This window comes from Taudactylus pleione, unplaced genomic scaffold (genome assembly GCF_031769625.1).
Source record: "Taudactylus pleione unplaced genomic scaffold, aTauple2 ptg000156l, whole genome shotgun sequence".
In the NCBI taxonomy this organism is placed as follows: Eukaryota; Metazoa; Chordata; class Amphibia; order Anura; family Myobatrachidae; genus Taudactylus; species Taudactylus pleione.
In genome coordinates, this window is record NW_028284558.1 from 4,052,330 (window position 1) to 4,065,467 (window position 13,138).

The window sequence follows — 13,138 nt, forward strand, 5'->3', positions numbered from 1 at the left end:
ACACTAGGGTCAAGTTTTGTTGGGAGCCGTTTAACCTACCATTGTATTTTTGGAGTGTGGGAGGAATCCAGAGCAAACCCATGCAAGCACAGGGAGAATATACAAACTCCACACAGTTAGGCTCTAGTGAGTATTGAACCCACAACCTCAGTGCTGTGAGGCAGTAATGCTAACCATTACACCGTCTGTGCTGCCATAGCTTATGTCAAGTTCAGCAACTGGGTACTTCACTAAATTTCCCTTTTTCTTTCTTTACACAACATATTTTAGTATGTACTTTCAAAATAGTTAACACTCACTCATTCTAAGCATGGGTAATTACAGGGGAGACCCAATCTCTAAGCATGGGTACTTAGTTACAGGGGATACCCAATCTCTAAGCATGGGTACTTAGTTACAGGGGATACCCAATCTCTAAGAATGGGTACTTAGTTACAGGGGAGACCCAATCTCTAAGCATGGGTACTTAGTTACAGGGGAGACCCAATCTCTAAGCATGGGTACTTAGTTACAGGGGATACCCAATCTCTAAGAATGGGTACTTAGTTACAGGGGAGACCCAATCTCTAAGCATGGGTACTTAGTTACAGGGGAGACCCAATCTCTAAGCATGGGTACTTACAGGGGAGACCCAATCTCTCTATTCATCCATCCTATTACCCTATAAATATTGCTATCCATCTAGGCAGGCCAACATTCAACTATTGCCCCCTTCATGTAGTAGACAGATATCCTTGTCACAGAAAGGCTCTGAAATAAACCTTCTTACATATACTGTATATACAAATATTACAGAATAAAGTATGTATTATTCTAAAGGCGTTTCCACCTTACAGTTTTTTTCCCTCGCCACTTACTAACCTCATTAGCACTTTATTGTATAGTATATCTTCTGAAACCTCTGCCTGTTGCTAAAATCAGTAGTTTTGTCCTTGGCTATATTCTTACTGTGGCTAGAGTAGCCATTGCTCAGTTATGGAAACATATTTCGGCCCCTTCTCTCTCCATGGTCGTAAGGAAAGTTCAGCTCAGTTTCCAAATGGAAACATTGGACTGTCCCTAGTCTACCTTCCTCTCCCATTATAAAGTGGTTTCGTTGGCACAATTATATTGTAGAAAGGTGTGTGGGGGGGTATTGTCTCTTTATTTTCCGGTTAGTTTGGTTTATCCAAAACCAAATAGCTGCGTTTTGCCGCAATATCCAAAAGGCTTTATCAAAGAGATTTTTTCTCTTTCATAAAGCCTCTTGGATATTGGGGTAAAACGCATCAGTCTATCATATATAGCTTCTTAACAAGCCATTTATACTGTGGAGGACTTTCCCATTATGCACCTCCAGCAGTGGCGAGCCTGTAACCATTCATCCTTTGGGAGAGAAGACACCACAGCTGAGAGCTGTATTTAAGATCTGTACATCAGGTGGCCACCTGTGTGCATGCACCAGACCTGGGATTATGAACAGTAGTCGGAGTGTTTGGTAATGAAAACAACTTTCCCTCAATTGTAGGTTTGGGACTATGCTTCTATAAAATTCTGGGACATGTGGTTCCTCATTTCATTATATATTACTGGAAACTTTTTAGTACCTTCACTACCGGAATTTAAAGGTTATTTATAAAACAGCTTATTCACATTATTTACAGCATGTTAAGTAATTTTTATAGGTTTATTAACCACTAAAGAAGTTGTACTGTAATATTTTATGCACATTTTATAATGATCTTTATATATTATACAAATAATGAAATTATTTCTAATTTTATACAAGCGTGTTTTGATATTTCTCAGTAGCAAATTTCTTAAACACTCTCCCTATTCCCCAGAGCAGGTCGAAGGCAGGGTGGTGCTGGTCGGGGTAGGGTTGGGAGGAAGCATCACCTCCAGGCCAGCAGTGCTGGCCAGGTGGCTTCACTCAGAGTAGAGATGGACATTGATCATTGATGGTTAACAACTGATGGCTAATTGTTTTGCCATCGATGGTGGAGATAAAATAGTTCTTCGCCATTGATGATACAGTGCCCTGCAATGGGTTTTATTTTCTCCTTGATGCTGGGACACACCCCTGAGGTGACTCATGAATCCCCACCTTGATTGGTGCACTGCCTTGTGAGTAAGAGAGCAGGGATAACCATTGGTGGGCAAAACCATTGATGGTTCCCCATCGATGGCATTATACTCACGATGGCCATCCCTAATTCAGGGAGCACGCCACTTTCTGCTGGCTGGCGACCTATGTACCTGCGTAATCCAAGTATTCATTTAATTGACTGTACAGTATGTGTGTTGTTCCTTTACCTAAATCATTAGTTTTGATTTGTGGTCTCAAGTTTGTGGGGACCTCTGCTGGTCAGTCTCCATAATGATCTCTGGCCCTGAATCAGCATATCACACCCGATTCAGAGCCGGACGCTCTTTCAGAGTGCTTGCTCTGAATCAGGGCGTTTTTTTGTTTTGTTTGTTTCGGCCTCCTGGTTGCTCGCATAGCTGTGGGTGACCACCCACAGCTTTTGCGAGTGGCCAGGTGATGGCCGCGATGGTCATGACCATCGTGACCATCGGGGCTTGTGACGAGACCCTTGTGGTAGGGTCTCGTTCCCACAAGCCCCAGTGAGCTTCCGGCTCTAAATAGAGTTGGAAGCTCACCACTGACATCACTTTTGATGTCAGTGGTGCCTCCCACAAACGGCAGGCGTTCCTTCGGGGATGCCTCCGTTTGTGTAGCCACCCCCCCTGCCCGCCTCCAAAACGGGGCGAGCTGTCATAATCGACAGCTGCCCTGTTTTGGTGCGAGACCTGTAGCGATGGAGCGCCCGTCGCTGGCTGGGTCTCGTGCATGCGCACGCCGGAGCTGGGTCCCGCGTGTGCATGAGCAGTGGGGGACCATCGATCAGCTGTGCGCTCGCAAGCGGGTCTGATTCAGGCCCTCTGAGCACTAAGGATCTAACACACTTCCATCTGAACGGAAGGCAAGATTCAAGACATGGCTAACATTTCTGCTTGATCACTGAGCCACCCCTTCCTTTCTCTCACATTGTCGTCACACACTTAGGGGTCAATCCAATTAGGTGCGAATTGCGAGTTTGTTTCTTGAAACTCGCACACTTTGCAGAGTAGCATGCTCCCGATAATTCTCCAATCCAATTAAAAATGCCAATTCACACTACTCACCGCAGAGGGGTGTGAATTGACTGCCAAATGAGATTTGCGAGAAATGCATGAAAATGTGGGGAGACCATCCTGGACCCCCCAAATTGTATAATTTGGTTAGCAGGACCGTATAGAAGACTGTTTGTTGGCATTAGGAAGGCACTGTAGGTTTTTAAATGGTGTCAAATGACTGATTTGTGGGGGGGGTTAATGCAAGAAAATTATAAAAAAACACACTTTTTTAGTTTAATCACAAACAAATTAAATGAAAAATGCAAAAAAAGTAGGAAAAAGGGTGATTTTGGGGTACTTTGAGGGCACCTTGAAAAATTTAATTTTTTTTTATAAAAACAATTATGTTTCAATTAAAAAAATTATTGTAATTAACTTTGGGGTGGCTAAACTAATGAAAAAGTTGATTTTGGGGTAATATGAGGACATTTTTTTTACCCAAAAAAGTGACATGTAATTATCGGACTAATTAAGCTAATTGGAAACTTTCAAATGCCTAATTAGTCATTAGGGGGGTGTCCAAGGGGTTCAGCACAGTATCCCAACATTTTAACCTTAAAATAAAGATTTTCCTTTCCATCTCTCACCCTCAGAGAGGTGCTAGTTGAAAGTTGCGAATTTAGTCTGACTGATTCAGTGCGAATTGCTAATTGGATTGCAAAATTAATTCGCTATGTGAATTTGAAGTGAAAATAGCAACTCGCAGCTCGCCATTCGCACCTAATTGGATTGAGCCCATAGATATTATGTCAATAAACCTACGTCCCATAACTTGCACATTTGCTTGTTTTCCCACCAGTAGGCTGTAGTAAAAACAATAATATGCAAATCACGATACCGTCATAAGGGGATATGAATATAAGACATGTTACCTCCTTATCTAATGGAATGTCTCAGGGAGAAGTGGGGGATCTGAGAACTGAAGGCATGTCGTCATAGGCGAAACTGGGAGGTGGTCTGGGGGTGCACAGAACCACCCATTAGCCCAGTTTACAAAACAAAAAAATGGCCACCGGGGGAGCTGCTGCGCATGCCCATCAGCAGCCCTTCACACAAGTAGAAAAACAGAGGAGCAGTAGGTAAGTGCAGGCGGCGACTGCAGGGAGGGGGGCGGGGGGATTGTAGCTGTGCGCAGTGCTAAGGGGGGAATTGGAGCTGTGCACAGCGTTGAGTGTGGAGGGGGGAATTGGAGCTGTGCACATTGCTGAAGGGGGAGGGGGGATTGGAGCTGTGCACAGTGCTGAGGGGGGAGGGGGGATTAGAGCTGTGCACAGTGTTGAGGGGGGAGGGGGGATTGGAGCTGTGCACAGTGCTGAGGGGGGAGGGGGGATCAGAGCTGTGCACAGTGCTGAGGGGGGAGGGGGATAGGAGCTGTGCCCAGTGCTGAGGGGGGGATTGGAGCTTACTGCACAGTGGGCTGGGGGGTATGGTTGGAGCTGATGGCACAGGGCTGAGGGGGGATTGGAGCTGAATGCACAGGGGGCTGGGGGGGAAGGTTGTAGCTGGACTGCAAAGTGCTGGAGGGTTGGAGTTAACACAGGGCTGGGGTGACATGGGCTGGGGAATGATACTGATGCACACTGTGGCTGGGGGAATGGGGCAGAGAGACGCACACTGGGGCTGGGGGAATGGGGCTGAGAGATGCACTGGAGCAGAGACGCACACTGGGGCTGAGAGACGCCTACTGGGGCAGAGAGATGCACACTTGGGTCGATGAAATGGGGCTTAGAGACACACTGGGGCAGAGAGACACACACTGGGGTTGGGGGAATGGGGCTGAGAGACACACTGGGTCAGAGAGACGCACACTGGGGCAAGGGGAATGGGGCTTAGATACACACTGGGGTCAGGGAAATGGGGCAGAGAGACACACTGGGACATACACTGGGGCAGAGAGACACACTGGGACATACACTGGGGCAGAGAGACACACTAGGACATACACTGGGGCTGAGAGACACACACTGGGGTTGGGGGAATGGGGCTGAGAGACGCAAACTGTGGTAAGGGGAATGGGGCTGAGAGATGCACACTGGGGCTTGGGGAATGGGGCTGAGAGACGCTCACTGGGGCTGGGGGAATGGGGCTGAGAGACGCACACTGGGGCTGGGGGAATAAGGCTGAGAGCCACAGGTGGGCCTGAGGATGGAGAGAGGCAGGGGGTCTTGGGGATGGAGAGACATGGAGGCCTGTAGATAAAGAGACACAGAGAGCCTGGAGAACCATAGAGGGGCCTAGGGATGGAGACATTGGGGGGTCTGGAGTAACACAGTGGAGCCTGGAGAGACACAGAAGTTTGATCAGAGAAATTCACATTTTTCCAACACAAAAGCTTCTGTTACTACAGTATATATTATCTGGTTGTGATGATGACATGGGTGATATTTCTTCATAAACAGGCAACTTCCAGACAATGTGATCTCCTACAAGAATAGTGAATACCGGCTGAACACGCTGCCCAGTGAGGCTCAAATTCCACAGAGGTTCCCCGTTGCAGAGAAACCGCCATATAGGTAAGAAAAGACTTTCAAACTGACTGGGGTCCCAAAAACTCACCTAGGGGTGACACCAATGTGAAAGGAGCCGGATGCTGCACTGTAGCATCAAATGCAGCACTTGGCACCTGACAGTATGAGGGAGCTGGCACTGCACAGTGCTCACCCATATTTCTTCCACACACCAGACCACTGAGGTTCGGGCTGCGAGGCCATTCCTCCTTCTCAAGTGACCACGCCCCCTGTTCATGAGGCCATACTCCCTTTTTTGGCGGCGCGCGGCTAAGCATATCTTCTTGCTCCGGGTGACACCATAGGGAAGGACATCACTGGTGTTTTTTTCTCCAATATCTGACATGGTGTTAAACTGAGACCACCCATTACCACCCATATTTCTTCCACACACCAGACCACTGAGGTTCTCTAGTTTCACCTATGCATGTCATATATTATGTGTGAGAGGTGGGGGCTAAATAGACATTCCATTCGCTTTCTAAATTGTCTAAGTGTCATCATAAAACATAAAAGCAATTGGAACACCATATTTTGCTGAAGCATAGATAATATGTAACAGTTATTTATAGCATTCAGACACAGTACACCAAGGCCGCTGATTGTTGTTTATTAGGAAATCCTTCTACTAAGGTGTAAGATGCAGATGCCTCCTCTCACCAGTTCCCTACAATACCAGCCCCGGAGCTAAAGGCTGTAATGAGCAAAATGAGTCCTTCCCTGACATAACCAGTAGTGAACAGTTTATACACATTTTCTTACCCCTACAAATAATTATTAGCTTGTATTTCTCCATATAAAAGGCATTTCTCCTTTTGTTCTACAGACACATTTCCCCTAGCACCACAGAATTACAAAACAGAACATCTGCGGAATCTTGGTGTTGTCCTGGATAGTGGCATCTGACACTTAAACATCAGGTATCAGCCACAATCAAATCCTCATTCTTTCATCTGAGGAACAGAGCCAGAATCAAGCACTTAATTCCCTCAGAAGATCTGCCTAAAGTCATATATACATTTATATAATCACGCCTAGACTACCGCAATGCCCTCTACCGCGGTCTCCCAGCAAAAGAATTGCACCGCTTGCAGATGGTACAAAATGCAGCTGTCAGGCTATTAACCAACCAGCCCCGTTCCAGCCACATAACACCCACTCTCTACTCCCTTCACTGGCTGCCTGTAAAATGGCGAATTGTTTTCAAGATTGGCTTACTAACTTACAACGCCCTTCATGACGATGGCCCAGGGTACCTAAAGCAGCTTCTGATTCCTTACCATCCCACTCGATTACTGTGATCCGTTGGCGAAGGACTATTAACAGTACCTAGAATCTCCCGGAATTTTTATGGGGGTCGAGCTTTCAGTTTTGGTGCTCCAACCTTATGGAACTCACTTACCCGCTCAGTTCAAAAGGCCTCCACTCTAGAATCCTTCAAAAAATATTTGGTATTTTGTACTGTAAAGGCAAATGTAAAGCACTTTGAGTCCTTTAGGAGAAAAGCGCTATATAAATAACATTATTATTATTATTATTATTATTATAGTATAATGAACACCTACTGCATGATTTCTAGGATTACATGTGTATAATACTGCACGCTGAGGGCCTGATTCAGAGGTGGATACTAATGCAGCAGTGACTTCGTCTTTTTGCACTGCGCGACTGCGACTTTATGATAATGCTGCAGCTGATGGGATTCATACAGAAATGCCCATCAGATGTGGCGCTCTGAGTACAAGGACGCAGCAGCAGTCGCACAACGGTTGCACCACCGGAACCTATACCACCCAGAATTGCCCACTGAAATTGCCTCTCTGCAGATATGTTCTACGTCACCCAGCGGAAACCATGGGGACGCTTGTGCAGTGCGATATGGACGCATGCGCTGACTTAAAACATTGGCCGCTTGCATCTGTCATTGACACTGCATCCACCATTTAATCAGGCCCTAAATGTGCTGTGATGATAATAAAGGTGTCATTATTGCCATAACACAATACTGGGGCATATAAGAGCCTCCTTTATTTAATTTCTAAATTTGAAGTATCCACAAAATTTCCTTAACTCCAAATGGCAAATTCACTTATCCACAAGCTCTAGCTGGAGCCTTGTGCAATGTGCAGATGAGCGCACCTCTTGATATTACCAGGGGCGTATCTATGATGGGTGCAGGGTGTGCGGGGAACATGGGCCCCTGGGTCCAGGGGGACCCTGCACCACACACCATGCACCTCCGAAGTCCCACGTTGGCGCGGGGATCCGGCACTGTAAAACGACTGGAAAATGGCTACAACGGCCATTTTCCCGGTGTTTCCGCATGCGCAGTGAAAGGAAATTGGCCGCTGCGGCCATTTTCCCGTGACCTGTGCATACATTATAGACTCTGGGCACACTCTAGTGCCCAGAGTCTATAACTCCGGCGCTGGCCGCGCACAGCTCAGTGCGCCCCCGGGCGGAGAGGAGGAGGCTCGTGTCGGAGACTGCACACGGCCCCCCTCCTCTCTAGAAACGCCCCTGGATATTACAGTAAGTAGAACTGCTTATTTCTGCCACATCTCTATGCTGTTCAAGCAAAAACAAGCCAATTGAGGCAGTGGATACTAATGTACTGGAGAACTGGTCCAAAAAGCAGCGGTCCTGCAATCCCTATCACTGATATTTTCAACGCTAATTGCTAGAGGTGAATGTGTACTCTGCTGGGCAGTATAAGTGTGCATGCGTGAACGGAGAGGGCAGCTGGAGGCAGAGGAATCCACTCAGATCCCTTCACACAGTTCTTCACACTATGGAACTCCTTCCAATAGAAAAGAGTGGGCCACCGGATGGCGTCAGTTGCAGCAAGCAAACGCCAAAAACTTTCAGATTTAGGAGATTGTTTACTATGGAGTTGCCACATCAGGCCCCTAATAATGAATGGGCCTGCTACTTAAACCATGCGGAAACTAGTGTATCCCACTTGTGTATGACAGGCCCATACGCAGGGGCATATCTATAATGGGTGCAGAGTGTGCGGTGCACACAGGCCCCCGAGTCCAGGGGGGGCCCGCACCGAACACCCTGCACCCATATTATCTATTACTTACCTCTACGAGGTCCCGCTTCGGGTGTCTCAGCGCTGCTCAAAATGCCCGAAAATGGCCACCGCAGCCATTTTCTAACATTTTACGCATGCGCTGCGAGGAAATCGCCAAGAATGTGGCAGCTGCGCCATTTCCCCAGCGATCTGTGCATGCGCAGTAGACATTCTAGTGCTCAGATCCTACTGATGCGTCAGCTGCCGGCCGCCGGAGAGAGAGGAGGGGCCCACGGACGGGGAATGCACACGGGTCCCCTCCTCTCTTAAGATGCCCCTGCCCATAAGTGATGAAGAATAGCCCCATAGTGCAAGGTTCAGACAGGGCCGTGTACATAATTAAATTGCCTCCCAAATGCACTTATAAAAACTCTTACTTTAGTAAATATAATTCTAAACTCTCACATTTTCTAAACTCTCACCCTATTACATATGGCCCATAATGTTTCTAAAACTTCAAAGAACATGCAGGAAAGTTGATTAGTGTGAAAGAAGAGGGAATTTTGTTTGTGAAATGAATTATAATAGTGTTTGGAGCTTAATAACTGAAGTGCATTGTGGGATTGTGAAGGTAAGATTATTGTAATTTTATGGCATATGCAAGAAGTATGTGTGCACAGTTTCTGGACACTGACCACTCAATGTAGCAGCAGATTAGGAACAAATGGGCCCCCAGAGTCCAATCCATCATACTGTATAAATGCCCTATAAAATTAGTTAGTCCTGGAATCTGGGGCAGCAGAGGTGGAATGTAAGCAGAAGAACCAACCAGAAGCTACACTATATGGACAAAGGTATTTAGCCACACCTGTTAATTATTGAATTGAGACGCTTCAATCCGACACGTTGCCACAGGTGTATAAAAATCAGGCACCTAGCCATGCAGTCTCCATTTGGAAACATTTGAGATACAAAATGGGTCCTTTTCAAGAGCTCAGTGGCTTCAAGCGTGGTACTGTGATAGGATGCCACCTTTGCAATAAGACTGTTTGTAAAATTTCATCCCTGCTGGATATTCCATGATCAAGTGTAATTGATATTATTAAAAAGTGTAAGCCTTTAGGAACAACAGCAGCTCAGCCACAGAGTGGAATACCACGTAAAATCACACAACGGGTTCTACGACTGCTAAGGCTCATGGTGCGTAAAAGTCGACAACGCTCTGCTTATTCCATAGCTGAAGAGTTTCAGACTTCCATTGGCATTAATGGAAGCACAAAAACTGAGCAGCGTGAGCTTAATGGAATGGGTTTCCATGGCCGAGCAGCTGCATGCAAGCCTCACATCACCAAGTCCAATGCCAAGCGTCGGATGGAGTGGTGTAAAGCACACAGACACTGGACTGTGGAGCAGTGGAAATTAGTTCTGTGGCGTGACGAATCACGCTTATCTGTTTGGCAGTCATATGGGGGAGTCTGGGTTTGGCGGATGCCGGGAGAGCGTTACCTGTCTAACTACATTGTGCCAACTGTGAAGTTTGGTGGAGGAGGGATAATGGTATGGGGCTTGTTTCAGGGATTGGGCTAGGCCCCATATCTCTAGTGCAGGGCAATTTTAATGCTTCAGCATACAATGTCATTTTGGACAATGCTATACTTCCAACTTTGTTGCAACAGTTTGGGGAATGCCCTTTTCTATTCCAACATGACTGTGCCCTAGTGCACAAAACAAGGATTTAAAGACATGGTTTGATGAACTTGACTGGCCAGCACAGAGCCCTGACCTCAACCCCATCGAGCACCTTTAGGATGAACTGGAATGGAGATTGGGAGCCAGGCTTTCAACATAAGTGCCTGACCTCATTAATGCTCTACATAATGCATGGGCACAAATTCCCACAGAAACACTCCAAAATCTTGTGAAAAGCCTTCCAAGAAGAGTGGAAGCTGCTATAGCTACAAAAGGGGGACCAACTCATATTAAAGTATATGTATTTGAATGCAATGTCATTACAGTCCTTGTTGGTGTAATGGTCAGGCGTCCGAATACTTTTGTCCATCTAGTGTATGACTCCTGATTGTTCCTCCCACACACACCCCATGTCCACAGTCATCTTGCAGACTAAATTCAATTAGTGGTGAGTTTTGGTTGGAACTTTGCGCACTAATGTAACATGGGTTATCCGACAGGGAAACCTCGCTAGTTTTTGCGCATACCCCAGAGAGGTGCAACAAAAACTAGCAAGGATTTCCTACTGCATATCACGTGAGGTTCCATCAGATGAATTCACTCTTCCCCTTAAAAGTGGAAAACTGAAATGTTCTGCTTAGGGATGGCCATCAATCACTGATGGTTATCCATCGATGGCTGATGGTTTTGCCATTGATGACAGAGGGGGTCATTCAGACCCATTCGCGAGCAAAGGATGCTCGCAAACGGGTCGATGTTGCCCCACTGCGCATGCACACAACGGAGGGAGCTCCGTCGTGCGCATGCGCGAGACCCGGACTGCGACAGCCAACCTGTGGCTCCGGGTCTCGCACCAAAGGGGGCGTGCTGTCGATGGTGACTGACAGCACGCCCCCTTTGGTGGGCGTGCCAGGGGCGTGCCTGCCAGATGGAGGCGTTCCCATGGGAAAGCCTACCGTCTGAAGCCGGCCCCACTGACATCAGTAGTGACATCAGTCGTGCGCATGCGCAGTGCACACCATCGACCCACTTGCGAGCGGACAGCCGCTTGCGAGTGGGTCCGAATGAGGCCCATAGATCTATGCATATTTGCAGTGTTCAAGTACATGCAAATTTTTATCTTCTCAACTTTGCAGACCTGGGGGGAGATGTTTCAAGCCTTGGAGATGGATAAATTGAAGAAGTTGCCCAAAGTAACCAAACAGCTTCTTCTAACTGTCATTTATCAAGCACAGTCTTTGAAATTACAGAAGCTGAGTTGTTGCTTTGGGAACTACTGTGCTCCACTTTATCTCTCTCCAAGGCTTGATACATCTCTTCCCATGATCTTGTAGAACATTGTGGGCCTGATTCACAGATGAATTCTATTACAGCAGCGGTTGCAATTTTTTGCAGAGTCATAGCGGTGGTAATATGTAAATGATAGTTTCAGCTTTTCCCTTTGTACACTAGTGTGTGCTGGACTGTGCAAGCCCTGAGATGCCCACTATTAATGCCCGTGGACAGCGTAACTCGGCTGGTGGTAGTAAACACTGCACCATCGGCGCACCATCATGTCCATCATCAACCCTTGCACCCAGGGGCGGATTGGGCCACCAGGACTGCGGGAAAGTTCCCGCTGGGCCGGTCCCCTCTGCCCCCTGCAGGCTGGCCACTCTAATGGCTGCTACCGCGATCGGAGCTTAGCTCCAAACGGGTAGCGGTCATGAATGAGCTTCTGCGCATGTGCAGAAGCTCATTCAGTAGTGAAATGGCCGAGGGAGGGCTGCCGTGCATGCCGAGCAGCAGCACCTCCTCCCATGGGGCATTGCGGAGCACGTGAGGTACACCTCACGGCTCCGCCTCCAACAGCCACCATCAGTCCTTAGCAGCAGGAGCCGGGAAGGGGAGACGTGGCAGGGCTTTTCCAGGACTGGAGAGAGGACTGGAGAGAGCGGCAGCGACTGGACAGGCAGTGACACAGTGTAAGTCACAACATGTCCACATGACATGACAAACATAGATACTGTGTATATATATATATATATATACACACACACACTGTTTATATTTATATATATGTGTGTGTATACTGTATATATATATATATATATATATATATATATATATATACACTGTGCATGTATGTATGAACACACATATATATATATATATATATATATATGTGTTTGTGTAAAGCTGCCCATCCACTAAGCGAATAAACCTAGCGATGGAGCGATAACTATGGTTATCGCTCGTTATCGCTCCATCGCTTGGTAATCGCCCGCAAATCGGGCAGTAAAAGGTGAAAAACAACCAGCGATGCCCGCGCCTGCTGGTCGTTTTTATCATCAATCATCGCCCGAACATGACAGTCAACCTGACGACCACCGTCAGCTTGCCATGTTCAGGGATGATTGATCTGCATACACTGAACGTCTGAACGTTCAGTATATGCAGTTCACCCCGCGGGAGACGACGGCATCGTAATCGTGCAGTCGTCACCCGCATCGTTAAGTGGATGGGCAGCATTACTTCAATATCATGCACACTGACATTTATGTTGGTTGCACATGTAGTAATTAGTTATATAGAGGTGATGATGCTAAATGTATGTGTATAGATCTATCTATCTATCATCTATCTATCTATCTATCTATCTATCTATCTATCTATATCAAACAAATAGCGCGCTAATTCAGATTCTTGCAAAATGTCAAAATGGAATAGGTCCCAGACTGATTGCTTTAAGTGTGAACAACTCTGGCCCTCATTCAGAGGCGGT

The 13,138-nt window shown here is 46.8% G+C and overlaps 1 protein-coding gene across 1 annotated transcript in view; it reads right to left on the reverse strand.

Annotated features, from left to right (window-relative positions):
- The window catches only part of LOC148521613 (prolyl endopeptidase FAP-like), a 180,107-nt gene that overhangs the window by 52,645 nt on the left and 114,324 nt on the right, over window positions 1-13,138 (reverse strand). The gene's annotated exons all lie outside the window — the stretch shown is intronic.